The sequence below is a fragment of the Suncus etruscus genome, chromosome 12 (genome assembly GCF_024139225.1).
Source record: "Suncus etruscus isolate mSunEtr1 chromosome 12, mSunEtr1.pri.cur, whole genome shotgun sequence".
NCBI lineage: Eukaryota > Metazoa > Chordata > Mammalia > Eulipotyphla > Soricidae > Suncus > Suncus etruscus.
In genome coordinates, this window is record NC_064859.1 from 59,632,804 (window position 1) to 59,652,639 (window position 19,836).

Sequence of the window (19,836 nt, forward strand, 5' to 3'; positions counted from 1 at the left end):
GCTATCCCCCCACATAAATAAATGATTTTGCAAGAAAAGATTTAGAAAGCAAGAAGAGAAAAATGCCATTAAATACAGGTAACAATACAATATTTGTATAGAACACTAATTTTTGGGGGGAAGGTTTGGGTCGTACCTGGTTATGCTCAAAGTTTATTCCTGGCACTAGGCTCAGGAATTACTCTTAGCAGTACTTGGGGGACTATTTTGGATGGCAGGTTAAATCAGGATGAGCTGCATGCCAGGCAAATGCTTTTCCCACTGTACTATCACTCCAGCCCCTAGAATACTAAAACAACATCAACAAATTAACAGCAGAATACACACTTTTCTAGTGCACATGAAACATATAAGACTGAGCAGAACTTATACCATTGACTATCTATGAGTAGACATTATACAAAGGTTCTAACATTGAAAACTAATTCACCTAGAAATAATTCATAAAAAGATAATCTGCCTTCCTCGCAGCTTCTGCGCTCGAAAGCATGGTGAACGTCCCGAAAACCAGCCGGTCATTTTGTAAGAAATGTGGGAAGCATCAGCCTCACAAAGTCACACAATACAAGAAAGGCAAGGATTCTCTGTATGCCCAGGGAAAGCGGCGTTATGATCGGAAACAGAGTGGCTATGGAGGGCAGGCTAAGCCAATTTTCCGGGAAAAGGCAAAAACTACAAAGAAGATTGTGTTGAGGCTTGAGCGTGTTGAGCCCAACTGCAGATCTAAGAGAATGCCGGCCATTAAGAGATGCAAGCATTTTGAACTGGGGGGAGATAAAAAGAGAACAAGTGATTCAATTTTAAACATCTTTTATGAGGACAGATCAAGAGTTGGTATTTGAGGGAAATGTATTATGAATAAAGTTTAATTGAGTGAAAAAAAAAAAGATAATCTGAAAAATGGAAAAAGTATTTAGGAACTAAATAACAGCCCTGTGAAGGAGCCAAAAATTAAAGAAAAGGTTTCAAAGGAAATAAAAATAATTTTATATGTGACAGTTACAGTTATTTTAGAAAAGTATAAAGATTTCAAATTAGTAATCAAATAAAAATGAAAAATAAGTTAAAACCCAAAACAATCAAAATTAATAAAAGAAAATATTAAAAAAATAAGTGAAGTTGAAAGCATGGAAATAATGGAGAAAATAGAAGAAACCGAAAGCTGACTTTTTGGGAAGATGGATAAGATAGACCCAGTGGTGCAATAAATAAATAAATGAATAAATAAATAAATAAAAAGAACCTAAGAAATTCTCAGTATCAGGAATGAAATAATCATGAAGCTCTCAACAAAAAGATAATGACACTATATGAACTTACAAATACAATAAGCTAGATGAAATGAAATAATTTCTGGAATGACTCAAACTAACAAATTCAGCCATGAAGAAATAACTCAAGTAGCTCTATATATATTCTTTAAAAACTGAATTTTTAGGTTAATTTTTTCCAGCAAATTAGTCCAGTCTAAGCTAATCTCACTAGTGACATGTGTGAAATTGAGACCCTGAACACTATTGATAGAAATGTAAAATTGTACAATTGCCTTGGAAAAAGTATGGACGTTCCAGAAAACAAAATAAAGAATTTTAATGTGACTCAGAAAGAACTGAAACTGGTATTTTGAAGAGCAATTTTTTCTCTTTTGATCATTACAGCATTAGTTACAATAGATATGGTGTGGAAATGGCCTAAATATCATTCCTATATGAGTGATAAAAATGCAATGTGGGGGCCGGGCGGTGGCGCTAAAGGTAAGGTGCCTGCCTTGCCTGCGCTAACCTTGGACGGACCGCGGTTCGATCCCCCGGTGTCCCATATGGTCCCCCAAGCCAGGAGCAACTTCTGAGCACATAGCCAGGAGTAACCCCTGAGCGTTACTGGGTGTGGCCCAAAAACCAAAAAAAAAAAAAAAATGCAATGTGTATGTAAATTGAACATTTTCAACCTTAAAAAAGAAGTTCCTGACCTACTGACAACAAGGCATTAAACTCATTGAAACTGATCTGTCATGGATGGACAAACTCTACATGACTTTCAGATGAGTTACCTGAAACAATCAAATTTGTAAAGCAAGACCATAAAAGAATGTTTTCCAGGATCAAATGAAAGGGTCCTTTTAATTATGAGAATGAATAAATGATAGACTTATGGAATAGTTTGGAGTAGCAAACTATTTATTCTATTCAGGATAATTCTTCTTTGCTGGTGTTTGTCATTCATTGCACTGCAAGTACCTTTGGATTGAAACACCTTTTGGATTGGCCCTTTATCTCTACCGGGGGAGGGGCGGGTGGGGTGGGAGTAGAGTCTAAGGGGATGGGAGTAGGGTTGGTCTTTCTCTTCCCAATAAAGACCTTGGTCTCAGAGAGAAACTGAATTAGATTTCTTCTCCACAGCTGGGTTGACTGCTGGTATCTTTGCTTGATGGCAGATAGCTCGTGGTGGAAGTTTCTGAACCTGTTTTATCTTCCTAACCATGTGTAGATTATTTCCTGGGTTGGTGTTGCTTTCAGACCTGTGCCTCCCCAAACCTATATTGGGGCACGAGGCTTCAAATTCAAATAGCTAATACGTACTTATAGTTAACAGTGCTATACTGTACGTTCAAAATGCATTTAAAGAGGAGTATTTCTTTCCTTCTCTCTTTTTTTCTTGTGGTCACACCTGGAAATGCTCAGGGAACCACATGTGATGCAGGGGACTGAATCTATGTTGGTTAGGTGCGAGGCATGTGCCCTATCTACTGTACTATTTATTTAGTCCTAAGCAGAAATATAGCTTAATAAATATTCTTATAATGAAAAGTATGGACTAAGGTAATTCTAACAGCAAAAGCACTTGGTAGGTACAGGAAATGAGTATGAAAAATACTCCTTCAGGGTTTTCTCAGTCACAAGTGTCACCATTAATCTCTTTCCCCAGTGCTTCCTCCAGAATTTCTAGGAATGCATACACATGGATATTTTAAATAAACAAAGCTTTCTTTGTTTAGATAAATATATAAATATTTAGCAATGGGATTTTTGAGTCACATAGTAACCGTATGTTTGATCTCATAAAGAATTAAATTATTTTCTATAATATTTTTATCAATTTGAAATGAATTCTTATATCCTTTGAATCCTCAGTTTTCATGGAAACTTTCTCTCATGATTTCCTTCTTGCCCATAAAGTCACCAGTCACATAAAGTCACACCTGGCAAGTATCTTATTAAATGGGAAATTTTAAAATCTAGTTGTGGTGAAAGGGGGAAGGAGAGAGGAAAGGAAAAAAAATCTAGTTGTGGTATCTCTGAGAAAGCTTCTTTGAACAATGAACTTCAGGGTGCCCAGCTCGCCTGTAGTCATGCTGAAATCCACCGTTATCTCCTTTAAACAGCAGCTGCCTGCTACCTTGGGCAATACAAGCTCCCCTAAATCTCCAGAGAGCTCCTTTGTTGGCTGTTTTTCACGGGCAACTCTAGGATATTTTCACTCATCCTCCCTCTCTCCCTTTTCCCCTTCAGGTGAGCTCAGTCTTGCATTGAGGTGCCATTATCCCAATCTTTCTTACCTCTCTCCGTATTTCTTTTTCAGACCTTTTACCTTCCCCAGTAAAGTCATTGCTCATTTCATTGTGTCTTGACACTGCTTTTCAGAATATCCCAAATATCCCACTTAACTACGTTGGTCACAGAACAAACAGACTGGAGGGATGGATGAAACATGATTTCAAAGGTACATGGGTGATAAAGATTTTCATCAATGGTTTCTTGAAAGAATCATCATCCAGTTTCAAACGACTCAGTGGCATGATTAGATGGTGCCAGAGGTAACAGTGGAAGTTATCCATGAGTCCATTTTGGGGGTTCCTCACCCTGTATCTCAATTTCAAGTTATATCATCCCAGAATTTTGCAGTCAAACCCAGGACCTGGAAGGTGCTTTGAAGCTGATGGTGTCATGTGAAAGGGCAAATCCACTAAGCCAGGCATGGCAGGATTTTACACAGTGCCATTGTTAGCTGTTGAGGCACATGTGGTATGAGTCACAGCAGTCTGTGAGTTACAGAGTGGTTGTGTTAGTTGCTTTTTGCTTCTTCACACTTTCCCATTGTGTCTGGTCCTCCTAGAGGAGATTGCCTGTGACCCAACTCCTGGATGACTGTACAGAATCCAGGACCGTTTATGTCCCATAGTTTGCCTTTATTTTCAGGATAAGGCCATGAGGGCTACCTCTCTATACCACACAGTAACTGTTCCTCCTTAACCATTGCAGGTATTTTAGGGGAGGTGATAGTTTCCTATTGTTCCTACCCTTTATGGTATCTATGACCCTTAGACCCTTGACCCAACTCCCACCACTGCAAAGAACCATTCTGGTAACTCCCTTCAGCTAGATTTCTTGGATGTGTAATCTATTTCCTGCTGGTCCTGGCCCAACACAGCTGTTAAGCCAAACAGAATAAGGATTGAAACAGCCTGTGTAGAGAATGTTCGTTCATTATATGTTTACAGAATCATTATCACATACATATCAGGGCTGATTTGGTATTTCATGAGTAAAATAGCTCTAGGTCACTTATGAAAAAACAAAAAAAACACGAAAGTCCCACAGAACCTGGCACTGGTTCACAAAGCTAGTGGCATTCCTATTTTAAGTAGTTTTGTTTTTCTAAACCCAATACTCTCTACATGGTGTGGTGTCACTTCAGATTTAGAATAATACCTAAACTGAAAAGCATGTGGATAGAGAAGTAAAGAATTGAGTCAGTGATTTCTGCCCAGTAATGTCATGTAACTGCCATTTCACTCATGCATGCTCCCTTTTAAGGTTTTCAGCTTCAACTGTTGGTCCCCTATAGCTTTTCTTTTATCCTCTTATATGCACAATAAATGTTTTTTGTGATCCAATGATTTCTTAGAGGATTATATTTGATCTTGTATGCAAAGTTATGTATCTAACTAATGTAGGATCAAAATATTTGTACCAGCAAGTCTCATGTGGTGACTTCTCTTAGAAAAAAATCTCCTTTGTTGTTTTGTTCTAAATAATTAATAATATGAAATTTTCTGATTCAATTGACTGAGTCAGCACTTTTAACATAGCTGAGTCTTTCAAAGGAAAGGAAATACAAATAAATTCTTAGAATAACAAACTTAATGATACCAGGCTTGCTTGTAAACCAAATAAATTAAGTCAGTTTAAAAGACCTCTTAATTGTGATTCATTTTTAAAAGAACTTCCAACAATCAAAATCATTAGAATGCAAAGACATTTAAGTTTACTCCTTGAACTGAAAATCTATAATTTAATCATCAACAGGTAATTATTAGTAGTGGTAACTTGATATATATAATATGTGTTAATTTGCTTCATTAATCACTAATCCATTTTATAATACTAAATAAAGCATTTTTTTTTCATTAAGATAAATAAGACAGAATCCATGTACAATTACTTTGTCCCTCAAGTCCCCAGATTGTAACATATTATAATATTTCTTAACAGTACACAAGGCAATCTAAAGCCATAAAACTTATGTAACTCCTTAAACATTACAGGCATAGTATTTTCTTACATTTCCATATACATGCATATTAGCTTAAGTTAACCTCAAATTTTAAGTGAGTTCTTTTTAAGGATTAAAGTCAAAGGAGCACGGTAAGAATGGTGTTAGAGTGGCAATTGTTGTTTGCATAGGCCCACCAAAATATGAGGGACATGGAAAGAAATAACCTTGGCCTAAGTACAAAGAGACCAGACCCCTGAAGTTTCCTGGCACAAGACCAAGTCTAGGCTCCAAGCAAGCTAGATCGTCCAATCCAATACATTGTCTGTAGTGCCAACACACTTTTATTTTTCACACAGTCTCTGTTGTTGGTATCATGTTTCTGTATTAAAGATCCTGGAATCTGCATATCTTACATTGAAGTCAGGACGTGGAGCATCCTCTCCTTTCACCTCACAATCAAAGGGCAATGCAGGGAGCCCTGTCCTGTAAGCAGGTCATTGTTGTTGTTAAGTCTTCTTAGTGTTAAGGGAAGTCTCTTTTGAGCAGGTCGAAGTCTGAGCAGTGTAGGTCTTCCGTGGTAGAGGATTGCTTCCAGGTGATGTTATAGACCAGCCTGGATGTTTTGTGGATGGCTTTCCTGGTTCAGGGGAGAATGGAATATGCCCTTTCTTCTGAGGTCTGTGCCAGGTCGTTATGTCAATGTTCAGGGTGTAAGGTCCCTTTGCACTACAAGGTTTGTGTGTTCCAATCTCTATTAGATAGGATTTTATTTGTATTTATACTATTTTCCCATTTTAATGTGCCTATGCAAATAAGAAGCAATGCCACATGGTGTTATTGGCACATATGGGGGCCATAAGAACAATTACAATGATTCCATTGACATGATTCAATCATAAGCATTAAACTGGGGGACTCTTCCACCAAAATTCCTTGTTAAACAGCTCAAAAAGAGAAGATAAAAAGTGGTTAGAATCATCACTGTATAAGACAACATTTAGTAAGAATTATAGCTGTCAGAGAAAAAACACAAAATATTCTAAAGAAATACGTGTCCATTTTATGTATCTTGAAACAGTTTGGGGTTGTCACACACAATGCACAGCTTTGGACTGTGATAACGATTCTACACTACTGAAGTTAAAAAGAGTAAACTAGGTTAGTGATGTTTGAGAAGGGGTTAGAGAGTTAAAGAGTAAAAAAGAGCTTTGTAGGGGTGTGGGAAAGGGGAGAATACAAAATAAACATTCTGTATACAGAAAACATAACATAAGAATAAGGAATATTCTGAATACATGAAATACATGAAGTACGCGCGGGGGCGGCCCCCGCGCGGTTCTGTAGTTTTTGGATGCCTAGGGAGGAATTTCTCACCCCCTCCCCCCAAGGCCCGATTAACCAGGCGTGGCCCTGAAGACCCGCCTGGTGTGGGGGGAATCATGCTCTCCTGGACAAAGTGGTCAGCCCAGGGTCCTATGGCTAGCTGTCCTGCCCAGAGCCCCCATCATACCAGTCAAAAGCCCACGAAATCCTGGCATGTGGAGTGTTCTGGGCCCAGCCGAGCCTCTGTAGTTTTTGGCTGCCTAGGGAGGAATTTCTCACCCCCTCCCCCCAGGGCCAGATTAACCAGGCGTGGCCCTGAAGACCCGCCTGGTGTGGGGGGAATCATGCTCTCCTGGACAAAGTGGTCAGCCCAGGGTCCTATGGCTAGCATTTTTAAGGACAAAACAATTAGCTTCAACTTGATTGCAAGTGTCTCATTTCACCTAATTGTTTGTTTGTTTGTTTTTTTGGTGTTTGGGCCACACCCAGCAGTGGTCAGGGGTTACTCCTGGCTGTCTGCTCAGAAATAGCTCCTGGCAGGCACGGGGGACCATATGGGACACCGGGATTTGAACCAACCACCTTTGGTCCTGGATCGGCTGCTTGCAAGGCAAACGCCACTGTGCTATCTCTCCGGGCCCATTTCACCTAATTCTTAATGACATCTGTAATTAGAGTGTAGGGAAACATTCTTTTATGTGTGGTGTACCCCAAGACCCACCCATATCTGGGAGGAGTTTTGGGAACCGGATAATAGGTGTAACTACCTGCAAGACCTCCCATTTCTGGGAGGGGTCTGGAAAAGGATAGATAAACCTCTGAGCCAGGGGATTCGGCCTTTTGCCGTTTCTCTCTTGGCCCGGCTTGGCTTCCTGGCTTTTGGATCTTTGGGCCGCATGGAGCCCAAAGGGAAGATGGCTAACAGGAGATAAGATGCAGGGCTAGCAAAATATTGCTGAATGCTTGAAAGGTTGACATAGGCCACACACCTGTGGTGGCTAGGGCATAAATAAAGATGATTCTTCCTGAAGCCTGCGTGTGAGTGATTTCGCCTTTCACCTGGGCCTGGAACTCGCCGGCTGCATGGAGGTTGCAGAGCCATGTGGGCTGGATGGCATCATCCACCATCCAGCCCCATCGTTAATTATTTAACACAACAGGTCCTGGATCGGCTGCTTGCAAGGCAAACACCACTGTGCTATCTCTCCGGGCCCATTTCACCTAATTCTTAATGACATCTGTAATTAGAGTGTAGGGAAACATTCTTTTATGTATATGTGATTATGTTAACTTGGCTTTTTGTCCCCCAAATACCATAAATTTCTCAATCAGCAGTCAACCTTGGATGTTTCATAGATGTCTTCCCTAGATCAGGGAGAATGCCCATTCTTCTGAGGCCTGTGCCAGGTCACTATGTCAATGTTCATGGTGTAAGGTCCTCTTGCACTACAAGATTTGTGTGTTCCCATCTCTATTAGATAAGACCTTATTTGTATGCATAGTATTTTCCCGTTTTAATGTGCCTAAGCAAACAAGAAATAAAGCCACGTGGCGTTATGGAGTATATGGGGGCGTAAGAACACGTCCAACAATACCCATGACTTGGCTCAGACATAAGCATTAAACTGAGGGACTCTTTCACCAAATTCCCTATTGAACAGTTCACAAAGAGAAGAAAAAAAAAAAAGGGAAATTGTCAGTGTATAAGAAAATATTCAGCAAGAGTTATAACCGTCAAAGAAAACACACATAAAATGTTAAAAAGACATATGTGTACATTCTATGCCTTTTGGAATAGTTGGGGAGGTGTTAACTCCAGGGCACAACTATTGTCTGTGACTTGGGATTCTACAGTACTTAAGTTAAAAAGGGTAAATGTGGAGTAATGATAATAGGGAATGAGAGAGTCAAGAGAAAAATGATCTTTTGTAGGGATATGCGAAAGGGCAGAGTACAAAATGGACATTCTGCATACACATAAACATAATTCAATGATAGTGAGAGCTATTAATGTACCTTGTGCGCGTGGGGGGCGCCCCCTCGAGGTTTTGAAAATATAGACTGGTGAGAGATTACCAGTGACTGCTTTAGTGCAACCCACAAGTAAAGCCTAGGGCAACCTTCAAGCTCCGCCGAGGGCAAGGCATGTGGCCGGGGAAGCCCTGGAGATCCGGAGCAAGGCGGTAGAGAGGTGCTGGGGTCACCCAAGTCCCGCACCCCCTCTGGGCTTGGTTAAGAAGGCCTCTGGCATGGCGAAGGCCTGCTGAACCCATGCTGGTAGAGACTCCCGGCTCCCAGGAAGGAAAGAGAACCTTCAAAAAGCTGGGAGGCCGGAAGTTCAGGGCCCCCACCTAGACCCTCCCTAATATCAACTACTTTAAAAAATTGTTTTAGTTTATGGCCAGTGATGCTCAGGAATTATGCCTGTCTTTTCACTCAGGAATTTCTCCTGTTGGTGTCCAGGATACCATAGAAGAAGCATAAAACAAAAGTGCCTTACCAAGTGTACTCTCTCTATAGTCCCTCAACTGTTTCTTTGATGGGAAATATTCTTAATCTTAAATATATGGGCAGGAGTTTGTATTGCAAAGTCTTCTTCTGTTTGTCCTGGAAAAGGCTGTCAAAGCAGCTAGTACTTGACTCTGTTGGATGCAAAAGTGTTGACTTTTTTTTGTATTTTTATATTCTGATTCATTCCACATATTCTTGGCAATATTTGACAATAGTCAACTCCCGGAAAGATGTTTAGTTTTGAAAATCTCTTCAAAGTGACTGATAAAAAATAAGTGGTTCTCAACCAGGATAACTGCTTATCCTGGAGACCTCTGGGAATGTCTGTGACATTATTGACAGTCATAATTCAGAAGATGCCACTGAATCTGGGAGGAGATGCCTGAGAAGCTGCATAATATTCTAAAATGCACTAGAGGGTTCCTCAACAAAGAGATTTCTTTTCCTGATACAGAGAATGGAGGCTGACAAGTACTTTACTTTCTCTGGAGACCTCTGGGAATGTCCGTGACATTATTGACAGTCATAATTCAGAAGATGCCACTGAATCTGGGAGGAGATGCCTGAGAAGCTGCATAATATTCTAAAATGCACTAGAGGGTTCCTCAACAAAGAGATTTCTTTTCCTGATACAGAGAATGGAGGCTGACAAGTACTTTACTTTCTTTACAGACAATCTGGGTCTCTTAGGCCAACAATAATCTAAATATGTAAGGATGTGATAGGCTCTAAATTATAACTGAGCAGCAGGGGATGTGTCCTGATATTAGTTCTCACCAGCCTTACCATTCCTTGCTCAATGCAGTCCACTTGGAGATGCTTATTGCTTACTAGTTTCAGAATAACACAGTGATTTTCAAGTTAAGAAGATAAATACTTTGGGTACTTTTTTTTCCTTTAGATTTTATTTAGCACTCTGCTCTACAATACTATTGACAATAGAATTTCAGAAATTTAATGTTCCAATATTATATCCACCATCAACTATCAACTTTCCTCTACTAATGTTTCAAGGTTCCTCCCACCCACCCCTAACCCACACTCTTGGTGCCCTCAGTTCTGTAATTGAATATTCAGGGTCTTTTTACCATTATTCAAATATTTAATCCTATATTGTTTATATTTTGCATATACCAAAAGTCTTCCTGCATTTGTCCTTCTCTGACTTAGCATAACCCCTTCCATTTTCTTTCATATAAGCAGTAAGTTATATGACTTCCTGCAATTCTTATAGGTGAGCAACATTTCAATATATGTATATACACATATGTATATACATATACTGAGTGCTTCATATGCATATATATATATCTTGCATTAAATTAGTCAGATATGTGATAAATGAATATTTTCCTTCAGTCCATGTCTTATTATTCTAGTCATAATTTCTTTTGCAATGCAGATGTTTCTTAATTTGATCAAGTATCTGGTAATCAATAAAAAGAACTATATAAAGAAAACTATAAGTCATTACTAAAAGAAAGAAAGAAAACAAAGAAATAGAAACACATCTGTTCATAGATTAGAAATATTAACATTATTAAAGTGACCATTCTAATCAAATCACTATATATATTCAATACAGTCTTTCCATTCAATGCATAGAATAAACATTTCCATGGCATTTACATTTTTTTATTTTTGTTTTATTTCTTTTGTGGGGTCACACCTGGCAGTGCTCTGGAGTTCCTCCTGGCTCTACATTCAGGAATTACTCTTGGTGGGTCAGGGTGATGATGATAGGAGAAGGAATGCAGGTGGACTGTGTTCAAGGCAAGTGTCCTCCTATCTGCTCTACTATCATACTAGTGCCTCCATGGCATTTTAAAGGACATGAACAAATTGCAGTTAAAATTATATTTTATAAATAAAAGAAAATGGGTAAGATGGGGCTTTTCTTTCCCCATCTCTAAAATATGCTAGAAAATTTTATTGTAATCAAATATGTGTGGTATCAGAATTAATGGCAGACTCAGATAAGAGTAAATGAATCAAGAACCCAGGTCCAAATCTTCAGGATTTATGGCCAGCTTCATTGGCACCATATGCCAGGAGTGGTCCCTAAACACAGGGTGTACTTCAAAGCCCCCACCCCACCCTGTGAAATAAATAAGGAAAGTTTTTTTTCAGAACTTTGTTCATAAAGAAAAAAAACTTTTTTTCTTAAAAACTTTATATCAATTTTTTTTATTGGCAAACAATGCTGTAAAGCTTCTGGAATATAACTTCATACTTCTCCGAAATTATAAACCTCACCACACCATGTGTGTACATGTGTGTGTGTGTGTGTGTGTGTGTGTGTGTCTGTGTGTGTTACAATCACATTGCCAAAAAATTCTAGCAAACTTAAAAACAAAGAAGTATTTCCTTTAGGATTTCTAATTTTTTTTCTACTTTCTCCTCAACCCCTTAAATTGCTCTTTGAATATTAAGGTCTTCCATTGTCTATTGTGTTACAAATATAAAGAAAGCTGAATAGTGGGAAACTTTTTTTTAATTGAGAAATCCTTAATTACAATGACCCTTCAAAGAAGTAACTGCCACTTGAAAATATTCAAGAACCAAACAAATTGGAGACATATAAATGCCTGCACCATATAAGGAGCTTGACCTCCTAACTTACAAAATCCTTTTATTTAGGAGTAAGGAGTGAAGAAGAACAGTATCAATCTCAGGGAAGGAAGAGCCAATTTTGTTACTGAGCATTAGAATATAACAGTCTCTTCATTGACTTTGAAAAATTCTGGACATGCAACATCCTTCTGGTACCTTCACAACACTGCATCAGAGCTATGAAAATCAATATGAAAACACTTACAAAGCACTCTAGATTTCTTGGAAGATGAATATTGGAGACAAAATTGTACCTTTATTCACATTAAGCTGGAAACCCTCAGAAAACAGAGAAACATGCTGAGCAGAGTGTTTTAAAATGACTATCTTTGTCAGAGGTTAATTGGTAGCTAATATTGCTTCATAAGGAGAGCTTGTCAAGTTGCTCATGCTACCAGCTTGATGTGCTTGCTGTTTCTCTTTTTCAATGTTCTGACAGAAAAAAAAGCCAGATGTGTTTTTAAAAGGCATGTTGAATACATTTTCAATAAAAGCCTGATAATTTTCAATTTGATACACCTCAGTCACTTCTAGAATTGTTTCATTGGTAATATTTTAATATAGGCATCATTGGTTTGTAAAATTGTTTGTGACAACAAGAGAATATAAACTTGGAATTGCAGAATCATTTTTTTCCTCTCAATTTTGGGTCCCATTGAGCAATGCTTGAGTGTTGTATATGAAGACATCCAAGAAATAAATTAAATTTATTAAAGAGTTGATAATCTGGGGAGAGGGGCAGATAAAAGGTATCCTAAGAACTCTTAATTTCTAAATTAATGGGATGCTGGCACTCTCAGAGAATGGGCCACCTTGGAGACATTATATTAGATTCCTCTTCCATACACACCCCTTTTTGAGTTGTAAAAACCTATTTAGGCTTGATTAGCATTAGAGTGATATCTGCTCTTCCCCTGATTGTCCCTCAACAATCAATACTGTATTGGAAAGACAGTCAGGGCTCTCTATTCCTGAGGCTGGGAGACCCCTAGCCCCATGCTTTCTCTCTTAAGTCTCTCTTATTTTCTTAATTCTTGCAGTATCCCTGCTTCAGGTCAGGTCAGGACTTCGGCACTTTAACTTAGTGCTCTGGGGTCACTCCAATAGTGCTTGGCTTGAACCTGGGGCTTACTGATGTCAAGCATGTGCTCCAGAAAGTTGAGCCACCTCCCTAGCTCAAGATAGAATCAAGAAAGGGTGGGACATCTACCCAGTGGAATACTATAAGAAAAGATGAGGGTCAGAGATATAGCACAGCGATAGGGCATTTGCCTTGAAAGCAGCCAATCCAGGACAGATGATGGTTCGAATCCTGGAATCCCATATGATCCCTCGTGCCTGCCAGAAGCAATTTCTGAGCACAGAACCAGGAGTAACCTCTGAGGGTGTGATGCAAACGAAAGAAAGAGAGAAGGAAGAAAGGAAGGAAGGAAGGAAGAAAGGAAGGAAGGAAGGAAGGAAGGAAAGAAGGAGGGAGGGAGGGAGGGAGGAAGGAAGGAAGGAAGGAAGGGAGGGAGGGAGGAAGGAAGGAAGGAAGGAAGGGAGGGAGGAAGGAAGGAAGGAAGGAAGGAAGGGAGGGAGGGAGGGAGGAAGGAAGGAAGGAAGGGAGGGAGGGAGGAAGGAAGGAAGGAAGGAAGGAAGGGAGGGAGGAAGGAAGGAAGGGAGGGAGGGAGGGAGGAAGGAAGGAAGGAAGGAAGGAAGGGAGGGAGGGAGGGAGGAAGGGAGGGAGGAGGGAGGGAGGGAGAGAGGGAGGAAGGAGGGAGGGAGGGAGGGAGGGAGGAGGAAGGAGGGAGGGAGGAAGGAGGGAGGGGGGAAGGAAGGAAGGAGGGAGGAAGGAGGGAGGGAGGAAGGAAGGAAGGAGGGAGGAAGGAGGGAGGGAGGAAGGAGGGAGGGGGGAAGGAAGGAAGGAGGGAGGAAGGAAGGAAGAAAGAGGAAGAAAGAAAGAAAGAGAAAGAAAGAAAGAAAGAAAGAGAAAGAAAAAGAAAAAGAAAAGAAAAGATGAAATCAGTAATTTGTTGTTACATGGATAGATCTGGAGAATATTGAAGTAGGCAGGCGGGTATAGAAAGAAATCTCACATATGGATCTGGGGTACCTCCATAGGCATCAGTATCAATCTTGGTGAACTATAGGGAAAGGGACTGCAAGGAAAGAAAAGTTGCAGAATTTTCTCTCTCCTATATGGGATATAAAGAAACTTAGCAAGGAAACAACAAAAACTTAAAGGCAACAATAAATGAGAATTGGTGTTTAGTAAGAAGCATATCACAGTCAGGGACTGGAGGGATTTAGACAGTAGTTGGAAATCATTAGAACATGGTAGAGAGAAGCTAATACTGGTGGATGGTATGTGGTCGAAATGTTTTATGCACAGAATCTGACATAATATAGTAAATCAAAATGCCTTAAAACAAAATAAAAAAAATAGTAATAAAGATGGGTGACCTGGGGAAAAGAAAAGATAACAGAGTTTTTTTATTTGAGTCCAACCTGCAGGAGCTTGGAGGTCATTCATGGTGGTAGTCAAGATCAGAAATAGAACCTTGGTCACTTTCATGCAAGTAATGTGCTTCACCCTTTGATCTGAATTCTGACCCAGAATAGGATAGATAGTCTCTATTAGGGATGAGAGTGGAGTTTGGAAATATACTAGTTATGCTCAGGGCATACTCTTGGCTCTGCACTTGAAAAAGAAACATTCCTGGCAGTCCTGGGGGATCATATGGGGTACCAAGGATCAAACCCAAGTGGGATTCATGTAAGGCAAGTGTTTTCCTTATTTTAATGTCATTCCAGTCCATTAGTATAATCTTTTAACATATCATTTTATTTTACTCTTAATATGTAAGTTAATAAAATTTTATTACACACTTACTTTTATACAGAATTGATCAAAACATATAAGATTCAAACACGTTTAAATCTCCTCCTCCCGCAAAAGAAAAGTTCACAATGATAAGTGTGCAAGCCTCACAATCAAGTGTATGAGAGTTCTAGTCATTGAAACAACATCAAAAGGAGAGGGGGAAAGAAAATAAATTAATATAAATGTAAAAGAATTTCTTTTGCCACACTCAGTGACTCTAGTGATTACTTCAGGTTCATCACTCAGAAATTACTCCTGGTAGCCACAGGTGACCATATGGGATGCTGGGGGAATAAAACCTAGGTAGGACGTGTGCAAGAAAAATGCCTTACCTTCTGTGTTACTGCTCTGGCCTCAATGTAAAAGAGTTTAAGTAAAATGAAACAATTAAAGGGACAAGTCAGAGATAAAAGAAAAATAGAGAAATGTTTATTATGTGGAGGAAATTTATCAAAAAGAATGGAATTGTTTGGAGTACAGTTGTGTGATGGGATTCTCCTTTGACTAAAAAGATTTAAAATAGGAAAGACTTGCAAATTGTTCCAAAGAACACTGAGTCTTCAGTTAAAAATAGCAGCAGCATATCAGCAGCAAAGTAAACAGCATGTGTCCTTAACAGAAGGACTGGAAGCAAATTGCAGACCTGACACTGGCCAGTGGTCAGACTTCCCAGGCTCCTCCTGCATAAAGTACCTTTGCCAGGACTCTGCATGAACCAACAAAGTCAGGGGACATCAGCCTTCCTCAAGAGATCTTGAGAGTTTAACACAGGTTACAAACCCATTAGCTGAGATCATTGTGGTCTGAGGTAGGCCAGAGTGATGTGTTCTTTAAGATCAGAAAGTCAGATGTTGAAAGAAGATAACCATCTTTTATTTATTTTAATTTTGTTTTGCTTTTGAGACACACCCATGAATGCTCTCTATCCAGGAATCAGAATGAAAGTCAGGACTGAATTACCTCTGTTGCTCATCAAAGCAATGAAAATAAATGAGTTGTGAATGCAAGAAAAAAAATCTTCCCTTCCTCCCTTCCTCCCCTCCTCCCTTCCTTCTTTTCTTCCTTCCTTGCTCTCCCCATCTCTCCCCTCCCCTCCTCAGAGCTTATTCTGATTCTGGGTTCAAGGATCATTCCTTTAGGGCTTGTGAACCAGGTGCTGGGGACTGAACCCAAATTGGCCACCTGCAAAGCACTTTACCTATTGTGTTATCACTCTGGTCCTGGGCCTGAGGAATTTCTAAATGCTTCTGGATGCCCTTTGCTTCCTGAAATATAATTCACTTTGAAAAAAATTTTCTAAATCATATAATACTCCTGTTCCCGCTTTGGAATGTTATTCAGGTAAAATGTAAACTAATTAAACAAATCAATTAATCAAAGCTTTCGAGGACTCACATTATCTGTAAAAAAGCACTTTGAATCTCTCTTTAAAGAAGATACAAGTTTTTATGTGGATGCTGTGTGATCCACATTTCTCTTTGTATTTTCAGGAGGATGTTTGTGCATGCGTGTAAACAAATGTTTACACGCATGCAGAATTTTTTCTCATAGTGTGCCTGTGTAAAATGTTCATGCTTTCAAGTTATAGCATATTTTTATATTCTACCTCTCTGAAATTTGATCAAATTTATGTGGTATAGAGTGATCTGGAGTGATTTGATAGGACTTAACCTGATTAAATGATGTCCAGAATTCCTATCAACAATCTTAATTATTGGTATTCACTATGGATGTTAGCTCTTTGTGGTTGAAGGTCCAAATCTTCAAGATCTTCCTGAATCATCCAACTTGTTCTATACACTTGAACAGGCAAGAGACATTGCAAGCTTAATTTAACCCAAATAGAACTCATGGTGGACCTGTCCTAGACCTATTTCCTTGAGGTTTCTCTCTCACACTAAGTGGTGCTATCCTATGCCCAGCTCTTCAAATGAAGACCTGAGTCATCTTTGAATCTGCTTTCTGTGATTTTTCCTGTTCATCTGCAAATCCTGAATGTCTCCACTTTCACCAGGGATATTTGAACTTCCATATGCACATCAGGGTCCTCCCATATCCTTTGCTGCCTTTACTGCTTCCAATGGTCCTTAGTCAGTTTTCCCAGTCCACAGCCTCTCAAGTGCATCTGCCCATGTAAATGAGATGATGTAAAAGTTTATAAACTGCAGTAGCTTCTCAGCCTAGTCAGAATTAAATCAAAGTCTTGCCCTTTCAGGCCTCTGTGTTGGTCCAATAAACTTTATAGTTCCTTAAATGAACCAACCAGACTTGATTGAATCTCAGGTCATTTACATAGCTGGAGAACATTCTACCTACTTACCTACCTACCTACCTACTTACCTACCTACTGGAGAACTTTCTACCTACCTACCTTCCTACCTACCTACCTACCTACCTACCTACTTACCTACCTACCTAGAGAACTTTCTTCTTATAGGTATTCACCTCCTCTCTTTCTTGAGGTCTTGTTTTCTGGACCAACCATACCAACTCCTACTATAATCTGTGCTTTACTCCATCTAGTTTTCTTCACTGAACATATGCCTATCACCTAATTATATATAGACCAATCCTGAATAATCAGAGGTGAGTGTCACCAATCCCAAAGCAGCCCAAAATTTGTGTGTAACTTTTGATTCCCTATAAATTTAGCTATTAAGAGCTGTATGTGGACCAGGAGCTGTACTGCTATAAAAATAGTCAGTTAACATAAATTTTATACTATTTATTCTATTTTGTTTTTGTTTTTTTTGTTTGGAGCCCACACCTAGTGGTACACACAAGGCATATTCCTGGTTTTGCACTAAAGGATCATTACCGACTGTGCCTAACATGAGGGGCTGGGGAATGGAACCTGGGTCAGCTGCATGAAGGCAAAACTCTATCCACTATATCAGTGGTTGGCAACCTTTTTTTTCAACTGAGCCAAATCTCGCCAAAACCACGATTAAAATTTATTTTGAGAGCCACTTTTTTTTTTTTTTTTTTGGTTTTTGGGTCACACCCGGCAATGCTCAGGGGTTATTCCTGGCTCTACGCTCAGAAATCGCTCCCCGAAAGCTCGGGGACCATATGGGATGCTGGGATTGGAACCAGCAACCTTCAGCATGCAAGTCAAATGCCTTACGGCTGTGCTATCTCTTCGCTCTCTGGCCCTTTTTTTTGGGGGGGGGACACACCCAACAGAGCTCAGGGGTTACTTCTGGCTCTATGCACAGAAATCACTCCTGGCAGGCTCAGGGGACGTATGAGACACCGGATTTGAACCACCAACCTTCTGCATGAGAGGCAAACACCTTACCTCCATGCTATCTCTCAGGCCCTGAGAGCCACATTTTTAAAACCAAAAATACATAGGATGGTACATAGTTTTAATAAGTTTTTATTGAGAATATTATATAATATACAAGTATCCACATAGGTCGGGAGGATACAAGTAACACAACTAATAAAACAAAAACTTTAGAACGATATTATTTATCGATAATGCTAAATTCTATAAAATTTGCCTTACAATGTAGAGAAAATTACATCCTGACAACGACTGACAAAGTCACAAACACTAATGTGAATTTTGGCTTTGCATTTCCTTGGATAGTTTGAGTAAGTCAGGTTTGTATGTTGTTGTTTTTAATTTTAGGCACGATTGTAGGTTCTCATTGATGAGACAATTTCTCAATTTACTCTTGATAAGATTCATGCTTGAAAATGATTGTTAACATAAATATGTAGACCCGAACAAGGAAAAAACAGCAAACGCTTGCTTTATTAGTTGATTCTATAAATCAGGAATACTCTTCCAGGTGTTAAAAATCAACATATCTTCCTTCTCTAGGTCTTTCAAAGCCGACCACTTGTGCTGTGAACTAAGTTCACATTTTCGTTTCTCCAATCGTTCTAAATTAGCACAAAGACCTTCAAATTTCGAACTCTACAGTTCTTTGTTTTTTAAATCCAGCAATTACATTTCAAAGTTACCAATGTTGATATTAAAGGGAGAACATTTTAATTCTGTTATAGTGGCATCCAGAGGTTTTCTTTTAACAAAGGCCAATGTTGCTTTGCTGTTTCTGAAATCTTGAAACCTCTTGAGAAAAGCTTCCCTCATATTTAAAAGTGCTGTTTTAAAATAGGTAATGTCAATATCAGAATTATTTTCTTGGTGATGTTTCAACAGGCTTGGAAAGTGAATTGAAGTTTCTCTGTCAAAATCTTGAGCAAAAGCAGATAATTTGTTTTCAAACGAAATAACTTCTTCTAACATTGAAAAAAACTGTGTTTCCTTTCCCCTGTAGTTTATTATTAAGCTGATTTAGATGTGAAGTAACATCCACCATGAAATACATTTTTTTTTTTTTTTTTTTTGGTTTTTGGGCCACACCCGGTGACGCTCAGGGGTTACTCCTGGCTATGCGCTCAGAAGTCGCTCCTGGCTTGGGGGACCATATGGGGCGCCGGGGGATCGAACCGCGGTCCGTCTCCTAGGCTAGCGCAGGTAAGGCAGGCACCTTACCTCGAGCGCCACCGCCCGGCCCGAAATACATTTTTTGAATCCACTGATCGTTTGTTAATTCTGGGTAGTGAACATCCTTCTCAATAAAAAATGCTTTGATTTCTGATAATAAGGAAGCAAAAGTGAGGATGTTGCACTGTTATGGAGGGGATCTGTGGATGAATCACATATGGCATCTTGTGTGTGTGTGTGTAAATAGTATTATAAAATTAGTGGGGCTCATCATGGATATTTTAAGCAGGGTTGACTCAAATAATCCTCACTAGTACTATTATATATTGACCTCAGAACCTGGCCACTAACTTATTTTGCTGGCTCCTAGATTTAAAAAAATGCATGAAGCTCTGGCTCACAGGGCTCCAATACAAATATTGTCCCACAGGGGAGGGGATGGGCAGGGTCCAGGCTGGACAGTGACTCACGAGGCACAACGATGCAGCCACTGACCCACACACGGCTCTCTCCTCTGTTGCTCCTTAGTCTGTAGTGCAGAGAGGATATTGCCTCAAACGCC

The 19,836-nt window shown here is 39.5% G+C and overlaps 1 pseudogene; it reads left to right on the forward strand.

Annotated features, from left to right (window-relative positions):
• The first annotated feature begins 488 nt into the window (after nucleotides 1-488).
• Nucleotides 489-833, forward strand: LOC126024009 (60S ribosomal protein L36a-like; annotated as a pseudogene).
• Nucleotides 834-19,836: the final 19,003 nt, after the last annotated feature.